This window comes from Lissotriton vulgaris, chromosome 9 (genome assembly GCF_964263255.1).
Source record: "Lissotriton vulgaris chromosome 9, aLisVul1.2, whole genome shotgun sequence".
NCBI classification, from domain to species: domain Eukaryota; kingdom Metazoa; phylum Chordata; class Amphibia; order Caudata; family Salamandridae; genus Lissotriton; species Lissotriton vulgaris.
This window is the reverse complement of record NC_141697.1, coordinates 884527291-884543276: the sequence shown is the minus strand read 5'-3', so window position 1 is coordinate 884543276 and position 15986 is coordinate 884527291.

The window sequence follows — 15986 nt, the reverse complement described above, 5'->3', positions numbered from 1 at the left end:
ACAGTAGGAAAAGTATTGGATAGTGTCAGGGTAAAAATTACTATTCCCATCTACCCCAAAACCCATACCCACCCTAAAACTAAAAAAATCTCCATTACTTACCTTATAATGAGTTGTAATGGCATGCATTGTAATGGCATGCATGGTAATGGCATGCAATGTAGTGATATGCTTTGTAATGGCATGCATTGTAAAGGCAGTTGCATTGTAACAGTTGCGTTGTAAAAGCAGTGCGATGTAATGACTGCGTTGTAATAGATGTTTCATGAGGATCTGTCACTTCTAATGGTTTAAAGAATAATCATGGTTCAAGGACACTTAGTAAGCACGTTGTCCTAGCATACCTGGTACTAGAGAGTGGGGCCGACCCTCTCAAGATAGCTCCGAGGGCCACCCAAGGCCTATCCACTAGCAGAAAAACATCATCTGTTCTTTTTCTTACTGGAAAAATCACACAGGCCTCACTAACTCTAATTGTGCAACTTTCATCCATAACCCCATTGGAGTGGGCAAAGTTCACACCTCATTAGTACAATTTTCACTCCGAAATACAGTAATATGCAACTGACTGAAAAATGAACAGTCAACATTTGAGAAGGGCTTTCCAGAATTCAGCAATACATGTTGCTGAGCTTTTAGTAACTTTCAATTGTTTGAACTGAAAACGATATTTTGTATTGTTAAACTCTGTAAATTATGCAGCAGATGATGGATTATGTGCCAAATGTGGCAAATCCATCATTATGCAGAATATACTACAGCCGCAGAATTGCGAAATTTCAGTGGACCCGCCTATGGTACTGCATTAAGCAAAAATACAATGATAATTGCAAATTTTTGACTTCTAAAATGAAAAGACTTGTCAAGGTTCACTAATACAACACAGATACAGAATGGGAAGGAGCAGAGCAAGTGCCTATAGTAGAAACAAAAGCAATGGCAACAATTCCATGGCGGTACACAAATGAAGGTGTGGGGTCCTACTACTGACCAACCTGGACCTCAATAATCGAGAAACAGAACCAAGTGGCTGATCAGGATAGTTAGAAACAGAGTGTGTGACTACACAGCCAGTGAGTGCTGAGCAACCAAGGGTTTAAATATTCCCCAACAATTTAAGTATTTTTTGGACAAACTTTTGTATTATTTCATAAGAAAAATGGCATCAAATAGACACTCCATCACAACAGTTAGTACAAAAACATGAAAGAATATATACAAATATATACAAAAAATATATATATCACAATAAAGGCAACATACACTTGCAAAAATGATGAACAAACATATAATCCAATTATTATAATGACACCAACTGTTGTCTGCAATATGAATTCAACAGCACATGGTTGCAAATTGAACACTTTTTTTTACAAATCATTAAAGAAATAAACCAGTCCTTTGGTAACAAAACCTGTGAACAGGGCGGAACTGAGATGGAATAGCCTGCCTGTCACACAACACCTGTGAATAGTGATTTATACGAAATTGCAGGTAGGGCCCACGAGAGTGGTATGAATTTGTCCCTAGCTGCACCCTTAGTTCTTGACACAGGCTGGGGGTCAACGCGTTTCGAACCTTGTTTATTCTAGATTGATTCCTGCTCGCACGCTTGAAAACAGACTGTGGCCCGTTTCCTTTGACAGCGCACAACGTGTGCAGCTCTCTTCATCCTAACATAACACAGAAGAGAGAATGTGAGTCCGCGCTGATTAATACAGCTCGCCTTGGGCGTCCCCGATTTCGGCACCTTTGACACCACATCCAGAATAATTCCGGTGTTTTTTCCCCTTCTCTCCACGCAGCCAATGTGGTGGCTGAGAAGGTATTTCTTCACCCAGTCCTCGTCCTGAGGAGAACCTAGAATAAACAAGGTTCAAAACGCGTTGACCCCCAGCCTGTGCCAAGAACTAAGGGTGCAGCTAGGGACAAATTCATACCACTCTCGTGGGCCCTACCTGCAATTTCGTATAAATCACTATTCACAGGTGTTGTGTGACAGGCAGGCTATTCCATCTCAGTTCCGCCCTGTTCACAGGTTTTATTACCAAAGGACTGGTTTATTTCTTTAATGATTTGTAAAAAAAAGTGTTCAATTTGCAACCATGTGCTGTTGAATTCATATTGCAGACAACAGTTGGTGTCATTATAATAATTGGATTATATGTTTGTTCATCATTTTTGCAAGTGTATGTTGCCTTTATTGTGATATATATATATTTTTTGTATATATTTGTATATATTCTTTCATGTTTTTGTACTAACTGTTGTGATGGAGTGTCTATTTGATGCCATTTTTCTTATGAAATAATACAAAAGTTTTTCCAAAAAATACTTAAGTTGTTGGGGAATATTTAAACCCTTGGCTGCTCGGCACTCACTGGCTGTGTAGTCACACACTCTGTTTCTAACTATCCTGATCAGCCACTTGGTTCTGTTTCTCATCAATTCCATGGCAGCACTGGCGACATGTTTTGATGCTGTCCTGCTATCCCAATATCCCAAGGTGCTTGTAGAAGGCAGAGAACACTAATATAATTAGAAGGAACTTAAAGAACAGACATCCCACAATGGGGCACCGGTGACTGCGCGTTTATTCTATCCCAACAAATTATCTAATTTTATGACATGAATAGGGGGGAATGGATTATAGTCAGGGCCACTGGAATTATGCGATTCTGATGATACAGCATTTTATGTGTAATAATGGATTTGTCACTTTTGCCACTTAATCTATCACCTGCAGCATAATTTGCATATTTTAACAAAAAGCCATCTTAAATGGATCAAAAGTTACTAAAGCACACATGATGTGATGTGTTTCTGCACAATGGAAGACAAAGAAGATGGTGTAAGAGGAAGTTGAAGGAGGATGAAAAGTGAGTCTGAGGAAGTAGGAGGGTTGGAGCAGGGTACTGATGAGCAAAATGAGTGATGCGAGTAGGGGAATTGGTAAGCATGTACTGAGTCTGGTGGCGATAAGTGGTGAGCAGAGAGATAGGGGTACAGAATAGTGAAGGCAGACAATGATGCTTATGAAGGATGGGGAGATGAGAAAGGAAGGTGGTCACATAGGAGGGTCATGAGCAAATGATAAGTGGTGGAGGGGCCAGAGACTGAAGTATATGGGTAGAACAAGAAAGAGAGACTGATCGACAGGCAATGTGATGGGTAAAGAGGAGGAGATGGTAATGGGACAGACTGGTAAGGGACAGGAGAATGTGAAAGAAGAGGAAACATACCACCCCCTACTTAGGGAGACAGTACAATTTTGTGGCACGCATATGAGCTGCATGTTTTCTCTTTGTTCTCCTTACCATACATTCTGCTCAAAAGACTAATAACAAACAAGTGGTGGAGAAACCAGCCATCAAATTATAAGTTCATTCATTAACTTAGTAGACGTAGTCTTGGCAGAGGGGGCAGATAGGGGTAGAAACAGCCCCACATTTGATGTCTGGTTGTGTTTTGTTGCTCTGGTTGCCATCTTTGATTGCTCTTCCAATTGTTACTTCACATACTTAGTTATAATAGGTATAACACCGGGTCTTTGTAGAACTCCTGTGTGTTCATTCATATGCGCTATGTGATTCGAGCCTTAGTGCTTCCATTGTTAAGAGTTTGGAGAGCTACCATTGAGGAACAGGTACGGAGACAGAGAAGTGCCAGGCCCGATTACGCACCCCCATGCAATCACACGAGTGTCTGTATAGGCGAGAAAATGGGTGTGTCAGTGGCTCTATGGTTGAGTGAGTGACTGTGTGAGTACTTGTATGGATTTGTGAATGGGTATGTGAGTGGTGTGGGTGTGAGAGTACGTGTATGAGAGGTTGTATGGCAGTGTGAAAGGGCATATGAATGGTTGTGTGGAAAATGTAATCATTGATGTCATCAGTAATGTCCTTGATCATGACATTAGTGATGTAATATGTGAGGTCATATGCAGTGCATTGTGGGGGCATACGTTATAGTTTGCTCAGGTAACTGTAACTGCTACATTTCTCGGTTTCTGTACAAGTGAAATGTGAGCGTACCTATAACGTCCCTGCGACCTTTGTTTTTTTCAGTGAATTTCTAGGATTTTTTAATTCTATTTCCTAACTATGATGTCCATGTAACTTATGTTTTTCCAATGAATTTCTAGTTTTTTAAAATTCTATTTCCTAACTAGAACATCCCTGTAACCTTTAGTTTTTTTGCTGAATTTCAACGTTTTTAAAATTTTATTTCCTAACTGTAACCTGTAACTTTGGAGAGTTGGTGTGTGAGTGGCTTTGTAGGTAGATAGTGGGTGTGTGAGTCTCAGACTGGGTGCATGAGTGTCTGAGTGGGTATGTGAGTGTGTGTAGGGGGCTGCAGCAGAAGTGCAATCACGCCATCGGGCAGCCGTTAGGGAAACGGCGGTGCTGCTTGTTCGTTCTGGCTGAGGGAAGCGCCGGGAGGCTTCTCACCATCAACTCAGCCGTGAGGGAAACGGCGGTGCTGCTTAGTTGTATGTTCTGGTCGAAGGGAAGCGCCGGGAGACTTCCACGCCACCGGGCAGCCGTGAGGGCAACGGCACTACATTACCCAGAAGCTTCGGGGGTGGCGGCGCACCGTGACGGGTTCAGAGCGCCAGGAGGCGGTATTTAGCACCCCGCGGCAGCAAGCGCTGTGGGGGCAGCAGCAGAAGTGCAATCACGCCATCGGGCAGCCGTGAGGGAAACGGCGGTGCTGCTTGTTTGTTCTGGCTGAGGTAAGCGCCGGGAGGCTTATCACCATCAACTCAGCCGTGAGGGAAACGGCGGTGCTGCTTACTTGTATGTTCTGGCCAAAGGGAAGCGCCAGGAGACTTCCACGCCACCGGGCAGCCGTGAGGGCAACGGCACTACATTACCCAGAAGCCTCGGGGGTGGCGGCGCACCGTGACGGGTGCAGAGCGCCAGGAGGCGGTATTTAGCACCCCGCGCCCTCTCGCCCCGTGAGTCGCGCCCGTGGGAGCGCCCGGGGCGTAGCCCGGGCAAAGGGCGGGCCCTCTGTGGCCCTCAGTGGTCAACAGTGGTCGGGCGGGCCACCACTCTAACGCTTCTGATCTGGTGAGTGAAAATCTAAATATCATGGATGCAATGCCTAAGACAGCTGTTACGGATGACTTTCCATTCCCCCCACCCACATTCGAGTCATTGTTGGAAAATGCTTTTAATTTGGTATCCAATGAAATCGCAGACACGGAAAGGAGAATGTCCCTGAGTTGTTCGAACATCTCTCTAAGGCCTCGCAAATGAGCCCTATTATCCCCTTATCCCCGACGGTTTTCATTGCAAAACTTACCCTAGCGTCCATACCCCCTGTGTCTCCGCCAGAGGGGGACGATCCCCCAATAATAATCGATTCCCAGGTGGATGACAATGCCATTGGGCTTTTGGAAGGCAGTAATAAACCGGGTGGGGAAAAGCGCAAGAGAGGTGCTTTTAAACCTAGTGTTAATAAAAGGAAACAACCGCTAAACCACAGGAATCAACCTACGCCACAGAGCCTGTGGAATAAGCAAAAACATCAACCAACAGGGGCAGATACCATCCACGTCGGCGATAAAGACTTGGCGGATACAGGTAATAATTCTACCGCTACCCCTATGAATCCCATTGGAAACCAGAATACAATATGGACACAGACTGTTCCAACAGGAGATAATAATAGCATATCGAAGCAAAATGGGAATCTCATAGACACTATAGTAGATACTATTTTTAAAAGATTAGAGAGTCAAATGACTAAACAGTTTAATAATGTTTTTAAAAGACTGGACAGATAAGAACATTTGGTAAAAAATGAGCAGGTAAAAAGAAAGGGGACTGTTACCTTAGATAAAATAAGGGGTGATCGCTTATTGAAAGAGCTGGAATCAGTTAGTAGTACTATATCATGTGGGAGGCCTGCTGCGTCGTGTAGTGGTCTAAAACCTGTTGGGGGGCCAAGCACTGTCGAACAACAACCACCTAATTCGCCGCCCATCACTCAAACTAGAGGCAATAATGCTGGGAACAACAACGTTGTAGCTAATTTACCATCTAAACCCACGCCCATACCAGTAATTACACCATTGCCACCCACTGCTAGATCTAGTATCGACAACCAGAACGGTGGCCCCATCCTGACGAGCGCAGCAGTGGGGCCCACCTCCGTTGGCAATGGGGGTGCGGGTTCGTCAGGGGATAGTAAGCCCATCAAACATCAAGGACCTCCTCTTCATTTACCCCCAGATGCCTGCCCCTTTGTTCTGGTTTTAGCAGGCATACCACCACTAAGGGAGGGACAGGGGGAATCATGGGTCCAACTACACAATAAATGTATTGATTGGCTAACTAAGCACAAAGGCGTTGGTTATGACATCTCCAATGAAATCCTGTCAGCCCGCAGGGTGTCATGGGTAAGGCCCCTATTTAAAGATATTGAAGGTGACTGTATAGTCCTCAATTTCAAGATCCCTGGCACAGTTAGATTTTTGCTTAATAGAAATAATATTTGCCCTGGTATCTCCACTGTTGTAACTTTATTACCCCTAAGCTACTTTTATAGACCTCCACAAAGGCAACTGCGCCCAGCGTTCTTTCCCCTTAACTTGCATAATAGGTTTGCACCCCTTTCTGAATTAGACATGTTAAACTGACCATTAGTTACCGACTTTGATACTATGGCCGCTGATCACTCACCCCAGGTACCCAATCAAGAATTATCACTATACACCCGTCCACCTCTTCCAATCACTGTAGTTAATCAACCATCTGGTAATTTAAGTACTACCATACAGGGCTGTAACTTAGCTATTGTGAGTTGGAATATAGCGGGTCTTAAATCGAAATGGAGAATCAAAGAATGGTCAGACTGGGTAAATAATAATTGTGATATACTTATGTTACAAGAAATCTGGTGTACAACTTCACCTCTATTAGAAGGATTTAGCTGCATAATCAAATTGTACCCGCACCACCTATGGGTCGCCCTAGCGGGGGCCTTTCTATCTGGGCCAAAATAACAGCTGGTGTAGAAACTAAACTGATCCAGACCCATGAGAAATGTTTTATGGCCGTGAAATACACTAACAGGTTAAAATTATGTTTAATCACTTTTTATAACAATGATTTTGTGTCCCATCCCAATAATAATTTTTTAATATTGTTTAATTTTATCGATGATGTAATAGTCGGGCAGAAATATGGAACTTTTGATGGAATTTGTATTGGAGGTGATTTCAATGCTCATATGTATCGTAATGACCACCCATGTAGAAGCGGTGAGGAATTGAGGGACCACCTAGCGCCCCGAGATTTAGTGAATGCCCTGGAAATTGCAGGCACGGGAGGGAATAACACGGCGACTCCTACTTACATTGGTCAAGGGTGTTCTTCCACCATAGATTACATGTTTATTTCCCCTTCTCTAAGTGATATCATCTTAAAAGCAGAGGTCGCTTGTTCCATCTATAGCGACCATTATCCAATTATAATACATCTAAATAATCCTGGTAAGAACAACAAAGATGAAGTCAGAATAGAAATGGGGGCGCAACTTTTGGAAGCATCTACTGATAGATTAAGAGTTGTTTGGAAAGGGTCCGATAATAAAGGCATTTTAGCTAGAGTTATTAACAAAAATCCCACATTAATGGAGAACTGTTTGACCCTCGATAGATCAGAACGTGATGTTGTTAATTCCTTTAGCGATCTCTGTTTGGCAATTAAAAGGGAATCCTCGAAACCAGCCCGTACCAACAAGAATTGCGGCCCTCGCTGGTTCGACTCTTCTTGTTCTAGGGCCAATAGAGAGTTAAGGGAAGCCCTGAAATCTAAACCTAGGGACCCGATACTTGTAAAAGACTTGAGAACAATATATAAAACCGCAGTACGCATACGATCTGAGGCCCTAGTTAGGGACCATTGGGAATCTCTGGTCCGGTCTGCGGCCTTGAAAGACACTACAGGGTTCTGGAGAGAGGTCAAGTTCCTAAGATCCTTTGGTTCCAATATTACAGCTATTAATTGTAATATAACGGGGGATGTGTGGGTCAAGCATTTTTCCAAAATCTATGCCGCACAAGGGCCCCCCACAGACAGTATCCCCCATGTCATGCCTGCCACGTCCCTGGATATTGCACTATCAGAGGTTGAGGAAGCCATAGTTGAAAGTGCAGGGAATAAAGCGCCCGGCCCGGATGGCCTATCAATAGATCAAATTAAATCTGAAATCAATATTTGGGCCCCCCTGTTATGTAATTTATTTAATAACTTATCCGACAATTCCATTCCTGAATCTTGGTCAAATAGTGTTATTGTTCCAATATTTAAAAAAGGCGACAGACAAGATCCTGGCTGTTACCGCCCAATATCACTAATTGACAACACACTGAAGGTCCTAGGGCGGGTAATTTTTAACAGGATGAGGAGCTGGGCAGAGGACAATAATATACTACACCACTGCCAGCTCGGCTTCAGAAGCCACGTGGGCACTGTCGGACAATGCCTGAACTTGAATCTGTTAATGGCAAAGTACACCATTGTAAAAAAAATCCCCTTTGTACCTTGGTTTTATGGATTTAAGTTCAGCCTTTGATTTTGTTAATCGTTCGAGTTTGTGGTCACTTTTGCTTAGTTATGGTTTGGACGATTCCCTAGTTTATTTTCTTTCATACTTGCACCGGGATTTGAAGGCTAAAGTGCGCATTAATAATGAGGGTGTGGTTTCGAATGACATTTTAATTGGCAGGGGGGTCAGACAGGGCTGTGTGCTCGCCTGCCTGCTTTTTATTTTGTACATTAATGGGCTGAGTAGTAACTTGTGCACTTTAACCGACGATGTTCCAATCATAAACGGCAACCCCAATCCCACGCTGTTGTACGCGGATGACGCAGTGTTAATAGGCCGCACACCCAATGCCCTACGTATCCTAATTTCAGGTTTTGTTAATTTTATGGCAGATTTGGGCCTTACCACAAATTATAAAAAATCTTTTATTATGAATTGCGGGCCCAAAAAATACAATATAACTGCAAATAAAACAGGGGATAACAGCCTAAAATGCACAAGCACCTTCCCATACTTAGGACTGCTATTTTCTAATACGGGCTCTTGGCAACCCCATGTGTCCTATGGGAGAAACAAAATCAGTAAATCCATCAACTCGATTCTCTACCTTCGGCAACCTAAACAGGCTGACATTATCACCTCACTTTTAAAGATCTACCGCACCCAATGTCAACCCACGGGAACCTATGGGGCGGAAGTGTGGGGATACTCTAATTGTACAAACATTCAGACTGGGGAAAATAGGTTTTGCAGAAAAATATTGGGGGGAGTCTTTTGTGCTCCAACATTTATTTGCCATAATGAGCTCAAACTTCCATATATAGAGGATTTCATCCGCTCTAGACCTGCTCTCTTTTGGCTCAAAATTTGGCTAAATCCCGCGGCCCACTTAACCCGCAGTATAATAACCGACTGCTTACAAAGTGAGAGGTCTCACCATGTACCTTGGTTAAAAGCAGTCGAGGAAAGCCTGTTTAGTGTGGGTCAGGGCCTCTTGTTTAGCTCCCCTAACATTATTCACCACTCTCACAAAAATATAGTCAAAAGAGCACTATATGAATTATATGGGGAGGAGCGGGCAAGATCCGAACACCCCAAATCTTCTGTTGCTAAATATCTTTCCTTAGTTGAGCCTGATAAGGGTTCCCCAATTTTACCACAAAGATATCTGCTCACCACAATAGGTAGGTGGAATAGAAGCCTTCTGTTCCGCTTCCGGGACGGAAGCATTGAAAACCCTTTTAAGTTTCCCCCTTGGATATAATAAACATCTGGAACAGTTGGATTGTCCTTGTTCCGTGGGCAGCAAACAAAGTTTGATACATTATTTTTTCTTTTGTGGTTTTTACAAACTTTATACTTGTCAATACCTAAAACCGTATTGTTGTAGACACGGGCTTAGGGACTTGAATCAGGCAATGACATTTTTTCGAAGGATGTCCTCTGATGAGGTGATATTTATTGTGAGCAGTTTTCTTAAAGCCAGTGTTCGTTCTCGTGCAACTATGGAATCTGCCTGAAGAATATTTGCACATTGCATTTTTGTACATTAGCTGTTTTGCACACCTGAGTATTGTATTGTTTATTGACGTTTAGATATGTAGTTGCCTTGGTTTTTCAGATATGACTGCCTGGGGATTGTTTTACAGAATATTTGCACATTGCTCATCTTTGCACAAATTGCCCTTTGCACATTGGATGTTGTATAAATAGCTATTTTTTGCATTTGAAAAAGATTATTTTGTATGCGTGTATGCAACTTTTAATGTTATTTCATGTATGATCAATTGTACAATGTACTGGATAAATTTTATCAATTATTTTAATGATTTTTTAACTTAACCTGTGTGTACTTTTATGGATGCTTTTGACTTCCGAATAAAGATCATTTGACTTGACTTGACTTTGAGTGGTTGTGTGAGTCTCAGAGTGGTTGTGTGAGTCTCAGAGTGGGTCTTTGAGTGGGTATGTAAGTGTCTGAGTGGGTGCGTGAGTCTTTGAGTGGATCTGTTAGTGGGAGCATGAGTTTCTGAGTGGGACTGTGTCTGAGTGGGTAGATGAGTGTCTGAGAGGGTCTGTGAGAGTGTGCAAGAGTCTCTGAGGGGAACTGAAAGTGGGTGCATGTGTGACTAAGTGGGTTTGTGAGTCTCTGAGTGGGTCGGTGACTGAGTGCATGAGTCTGTGAGTGTGTGTGTGTCTCTGAGTGGGCCTGTGAGTGTGTGTGTGAGTGGCTCTCAGCAGTTCTGTTCATTCTGCTTGTTAGTCTGCCTTTTGGTGCTCATTTCTGACCTCTATTCCGTCTCTTTTTCTGCTCTTTCTGACCTCTATTCTGCCTCTTGCTGTGCATTTCTCACTTTTATTCTGCCTCTTTGTGCTAATTTCTGACCTTTATTCTGCCTCTTTCTGGTAGTTTCTAACCTTTATTGTGCTTCTTTCTGCTCGTTTCTGACTTTTATACTGCTTCTTTCTGCTTGTTTCTGACCTTTATTCGGCCTCTTTCTGCTCATTGCTGACCTTTTTTCTGCCTCTTTCTGCTCATTGCTGACCTTTACTTTGTCTCTTTCTGCTCATTACTGACCTTTATCTTGCCTCTTTCTGCTAATTTCTCACCTTTATTTTGCCTCTTTCGGCTCCTTTCTCACCTTTATTTTGCCTCTTGCTGCTCTTGTCTGTCCTTTATTTTTCCTCTTGTCCACTTTAATGCGGGGGAGCCTCAAGGCCCCCAAGGCCCCAACTGGCTCCCACCTCCTGTGGGAGCCAGCATTGCTCCTGCACGGAGGGAGCTGCATTAAAGGCAGCTCCTTCAATGCAGGAGCAATTGTTTCATCTCTTACCCTGTCCGCATCTCTGCGGACAAGGAAAAAGATGAAATCTCCTCTTCCAGCCGGCGGGAGCACATTGACAGCTCCCGCCCACTATGCTTTGGTGGGAGCCGTCTGTGCTCCTGCCAAGCTAAAGAGAACAGCTATGTCCCAGGGGTGGGCAGCCCAGGACATAGCAGGAGCTGGCCCTGGGGGCTAGCAATACTCAGGGCCATGTATGGATCCAGCAGGGGACAGCGGAGTCCCACTCATGTACTTCTACGGGTCGACCCCGGACAGGTGGTGGTTCCTGTGGCCCTATGTGGCCAGGGAAGAGGGCAGTGGGCCCCTTTTCCATAAATATTTGGTCCCAGAAAGGTGGTGGTCTCTGGGGCCCAGGTGGTGCCCCCATTAGGTATTTTGTTGTCCCAGGGAGTTGGTGGTCCTCAAGACACAATGAGCCTGACGAGTGGGGCCCTGTGCGCCTCCCTCCTTTAAGAAAAAAAATGCCCCCAGGTCCTGGCCCACCCTGGGGCTGTATTCAAAACAAGCACAGGAACCTACAATTCTTTTTCTGTGGATTTGTGTCTCTGTTGCGTTTTCACAGCAATTAAAAGAAAATAATTCTTTTAGGCCCTGTCAGAGTTCCTGTGGGACACCATGACTAGAGATAAGGGGTCAATGTACTCTTACCCTGCCCCCTTTTCTTTTTTTTAACATTGTACCTTGGACTTGGCTGAAGCCAAGTCCCAAGATAGCTGCCAACACTTCCTGGTTGAAGTGTTGATAGCCAAGCAGATCTCAGCACGAGGTCGGGAGGGTTCGTGAAGGGTCTGCGCATCTAGATAGCCTTATTTGGTTTTCTTTGAATATCTCAAAAACTACTGAACAGATTTACACCAAATAACACAAAACACCTTTTCTAGAACAAGAACTACATTTTTGCCAAATTTGATGTAATTCCATCCAGGGTTTCGGGCTGTAGTCGTGTTCAAAATCCCTATGGGAATTAACATGGGAAATACACTTTTGTTGACACCCCCTTTTTCTCAGCCCCTGCTTAACAAATCTCCCCAAAACTTTGCATGCACAACAAGAATCACTGGTGCACTTTTTTTGTGGTTGAATATTTTGTGAAGATTCGTCAAACGGCACCAAAGATATAAGCAAGTCGAAAATGCTTTTCCTATGGAAACATGGTCCTAACTATAACTACCTACTGATGACCACCAGTAGGTAATATATATATCATAACAATACCATTTCAGGCTAAGAGTGCTGCATAAATTATGCAAAAATTAAGTGATGAACTCTGGGTGGTTTCCAAGTTTAGGTGGAGAACAGCTCCTTTATAGGGCACCCTTTAACACCAGTGACACTTTGAATCTGCTCACCTCAAACATCTGTGTTTCTAGCAAACATTTTAAGCATGGGATTAGTTCAGTGCCATCCACGCTGATCTAGAAAGGGACAACGTATTTTGCTATTTGTACAGCAAAACCTTTAATCATCGGAGTAGCACAGTGCCATCCACGTTGAGCTGTAAAATAACAAAAGCCTTTTACCACTCCAGGAACAGCTTTGGATTGGTAACATTCCATCCATGCTAACCTGGAATGAATAAAAGCAACCCCTGCCATGTGTTTCACTGTCATTACAGCTCATCAGAGAAGCTTAGTTTTATCCAGACACAAGGGAACACCCAGTAAAATTAAATAAAAAACCTTTCAGGCTTAGAATGCCACATTGAAATTGGTTCAGTAGTTTTTAATTGTTATTGGCCAAAACTTAGTGATATATTAGGCTGCGGTATGCTGCAGTAATTTTGTGGCATACCGCGGTAGGTAGCAATGATAAAACACAGTATTATTGGTTCATAAAAGGCCTTACAAAATAAAAAGGCAGCCATTTTGTTTTTATGACTGGTTTGGTAATCCATAAGGATGAAATGAGGCACATTAGCAAAATTTGTATAGGTGGAAGTATTCATTTTTTTACATGGTTTTTAAAACGTTTATGGACTTATGCAGTACTCCCTTAAAATTATCTAGGAAGCACTGCGGTACCTATTAAAATATAATAATATTAATATACAGCAAAAGTCACTGTGCGACATACCACTATACTCCACGGTACAACACGCCACTGTCCTCTCCAACATGCCACTTCCCTCTATAACATGCCACTCCACTCTACGACCCTCCAATCTACTCTATGACACTCCACTCTACTCTACGTTACTCCATGCCGCTCTATTCTATAACACTCTACACCACTCCACTGTGCAACATACCACTCCACTGTACGACATGCCAGTCCACTCTATGGGATGCCACTCCACTCAACGACATGCCAGTCCACTCTATGTCACTCACACCATTCCACTCTAAGAAACTCTATGACACGCCACTCTATGACACACCACGCCACTCTATACTATGGCACCCCACTCCACTCTACAACACTCTACTACACTTTATTCCTCACCACTCTATGCCACTCTACTGTACTCTTCAATACTTTACGACACACCACTCCATCCTACAACATGCTACTCTCCTCTATGCCACTCCACTCCACAGTACAACATGCCACTCCATTTTGCAGTACCTAATGAAATCTAAAAACATTATTTATATATCACAAAAGACAATCTACATCATGCCACTCCACTCTATGATATGCCACTCTGCTCTACAACATACCACGTCACTGTATGACATGCGACTCAACTCTACAACACTCCACTTCTTTCTACGACACTGTACGACACACCCCTCCACTCTAGAACCAGTGCCTTCACTCTATCACTTGCCAGTTCACTTAACCCCATTCCACTCTGCGCACCTCCACTCTAAGACACTCTATGACACGCCACTGTATGACACACCACTACACTCTACTCTATGATCCACTACTCCACTCTAGGCCACGCACTCTTCAACACTCTACTCCACTCTACAACACTCCACTTCACTCTACAACATTCCACTCCACTCTGGCACTCCATGTCACTCCACTCTACAACATGCCACTCCACTCTGAGATGCCACTCTGACACACCACTCCACTCTATGACATGTCACTCCACTCTACACCACTCCACTCAATGCCCCTCCACTCTAAAACACTCTATGACACTCCAGTGGATTAAATTCCACTCCACTCTACGCCACCCCACTCTATAGCACTCTACACCACTCTGTGCCCCTCCACTCAACGCCACTCTACTCCTATCTATGGCACTCTTTGACACGCAACTCCATTCTATGATATGCCATTCCACTCTTCGGCAGTCCACTCTATGGCAGTTCACTCTACACCACTCCACTTTACACCTCCACATTTTAACACACACTGTGGCATACCACTCTGTGACACGTCATTCCACTCTACTCTACGGCATGCCACTTCACTCTACACCACTCCACTCTGCAACACTCTACTCTTCTCTATGCCCCTCCACTCTGTGCCACTTTACTCCACTCTTCTAGATTCTATGACAGGCCACTCCACCCCACGCTTTGACACACCCACACCACTTCACTCTACTACACGTCACTCCACTCTACAACAGTCCACTTCACTGTACAACACTCCACATCATGTACGACACATCACCCCACTGTACAACATGACACTCCACTCTCCGACATGCCACTTCACTCCATGGCATGCCATTCAACACTATGCCACTCCACTCTGTGAGATATCACTCCACTGTAACGCATGCTACTACACTCCACTCCACTCTTTTCCACTCTATGATATGACATGCCACTCCACTCTGTGATACCTATTTAAAGCTAAAAAAAATAATTTATATATAAGAAAATACTCTTTACGACATGCCACTCCACTCTAAGACAATCCCCTTCACTTTACGACACACCACTCCACTCTACAACACTCCACTTCACAGTCCATGCCACTGTACGACAGGTCACTCCTCTGTATGACACTGTAGTGGGGCTGAGCCTTGTATTCATACAGCGTTAAGTTAGCATAAGCTTATTAGAAGTAAGCATGGGCGGAAAATCCGTTTCGCTCGCGGATTTTGCGGATTTTTGGGAAATTCGCAATCCGCGAGATTTGCGAATTTCCCGCAAAATCCGCAAATTCGCACGCAGCGGATTTTTTTTGCGGCGCGCGGCGTTGGTGATACAATTTTTGCGGCGCGCGGCGTTTATCATCGTTTGCCGAGTTGTTTTTCTCGATAGTTTGCGAGTGCTGCGCCATTTTGGATCTTGCTGTGTGATCCCGCGGGAATTGGCGAGCGCGATTACGTCATCGCGGCTTGCCAGCGATAGTTTGTCAACGCGAGTACGGCGAGATCACGTCTCGCGGTACTTCGCAATTGCTAGATTTGAGATGCGGCGAGCAGCAAGAATCTCGCACAAGCGAAAATATAAAATTTGCAATTCTGCACAAGAAATCCACCAGCAAGCAGCATAAACCTTCTTGAAATGATGATTTTTATCTGAATAACTCCTTAGGTTGACATTTGCCTGCACTTTTTTAGCGAGGAGTCCATTTTGGGGAGGGGGGGAGGGGGGTGGGAGGAAGGAAGTGCCCCACAGTCTTCAACTTCCTGTTCCTGTTCAGCAGGCTCCTCCCAGTGCT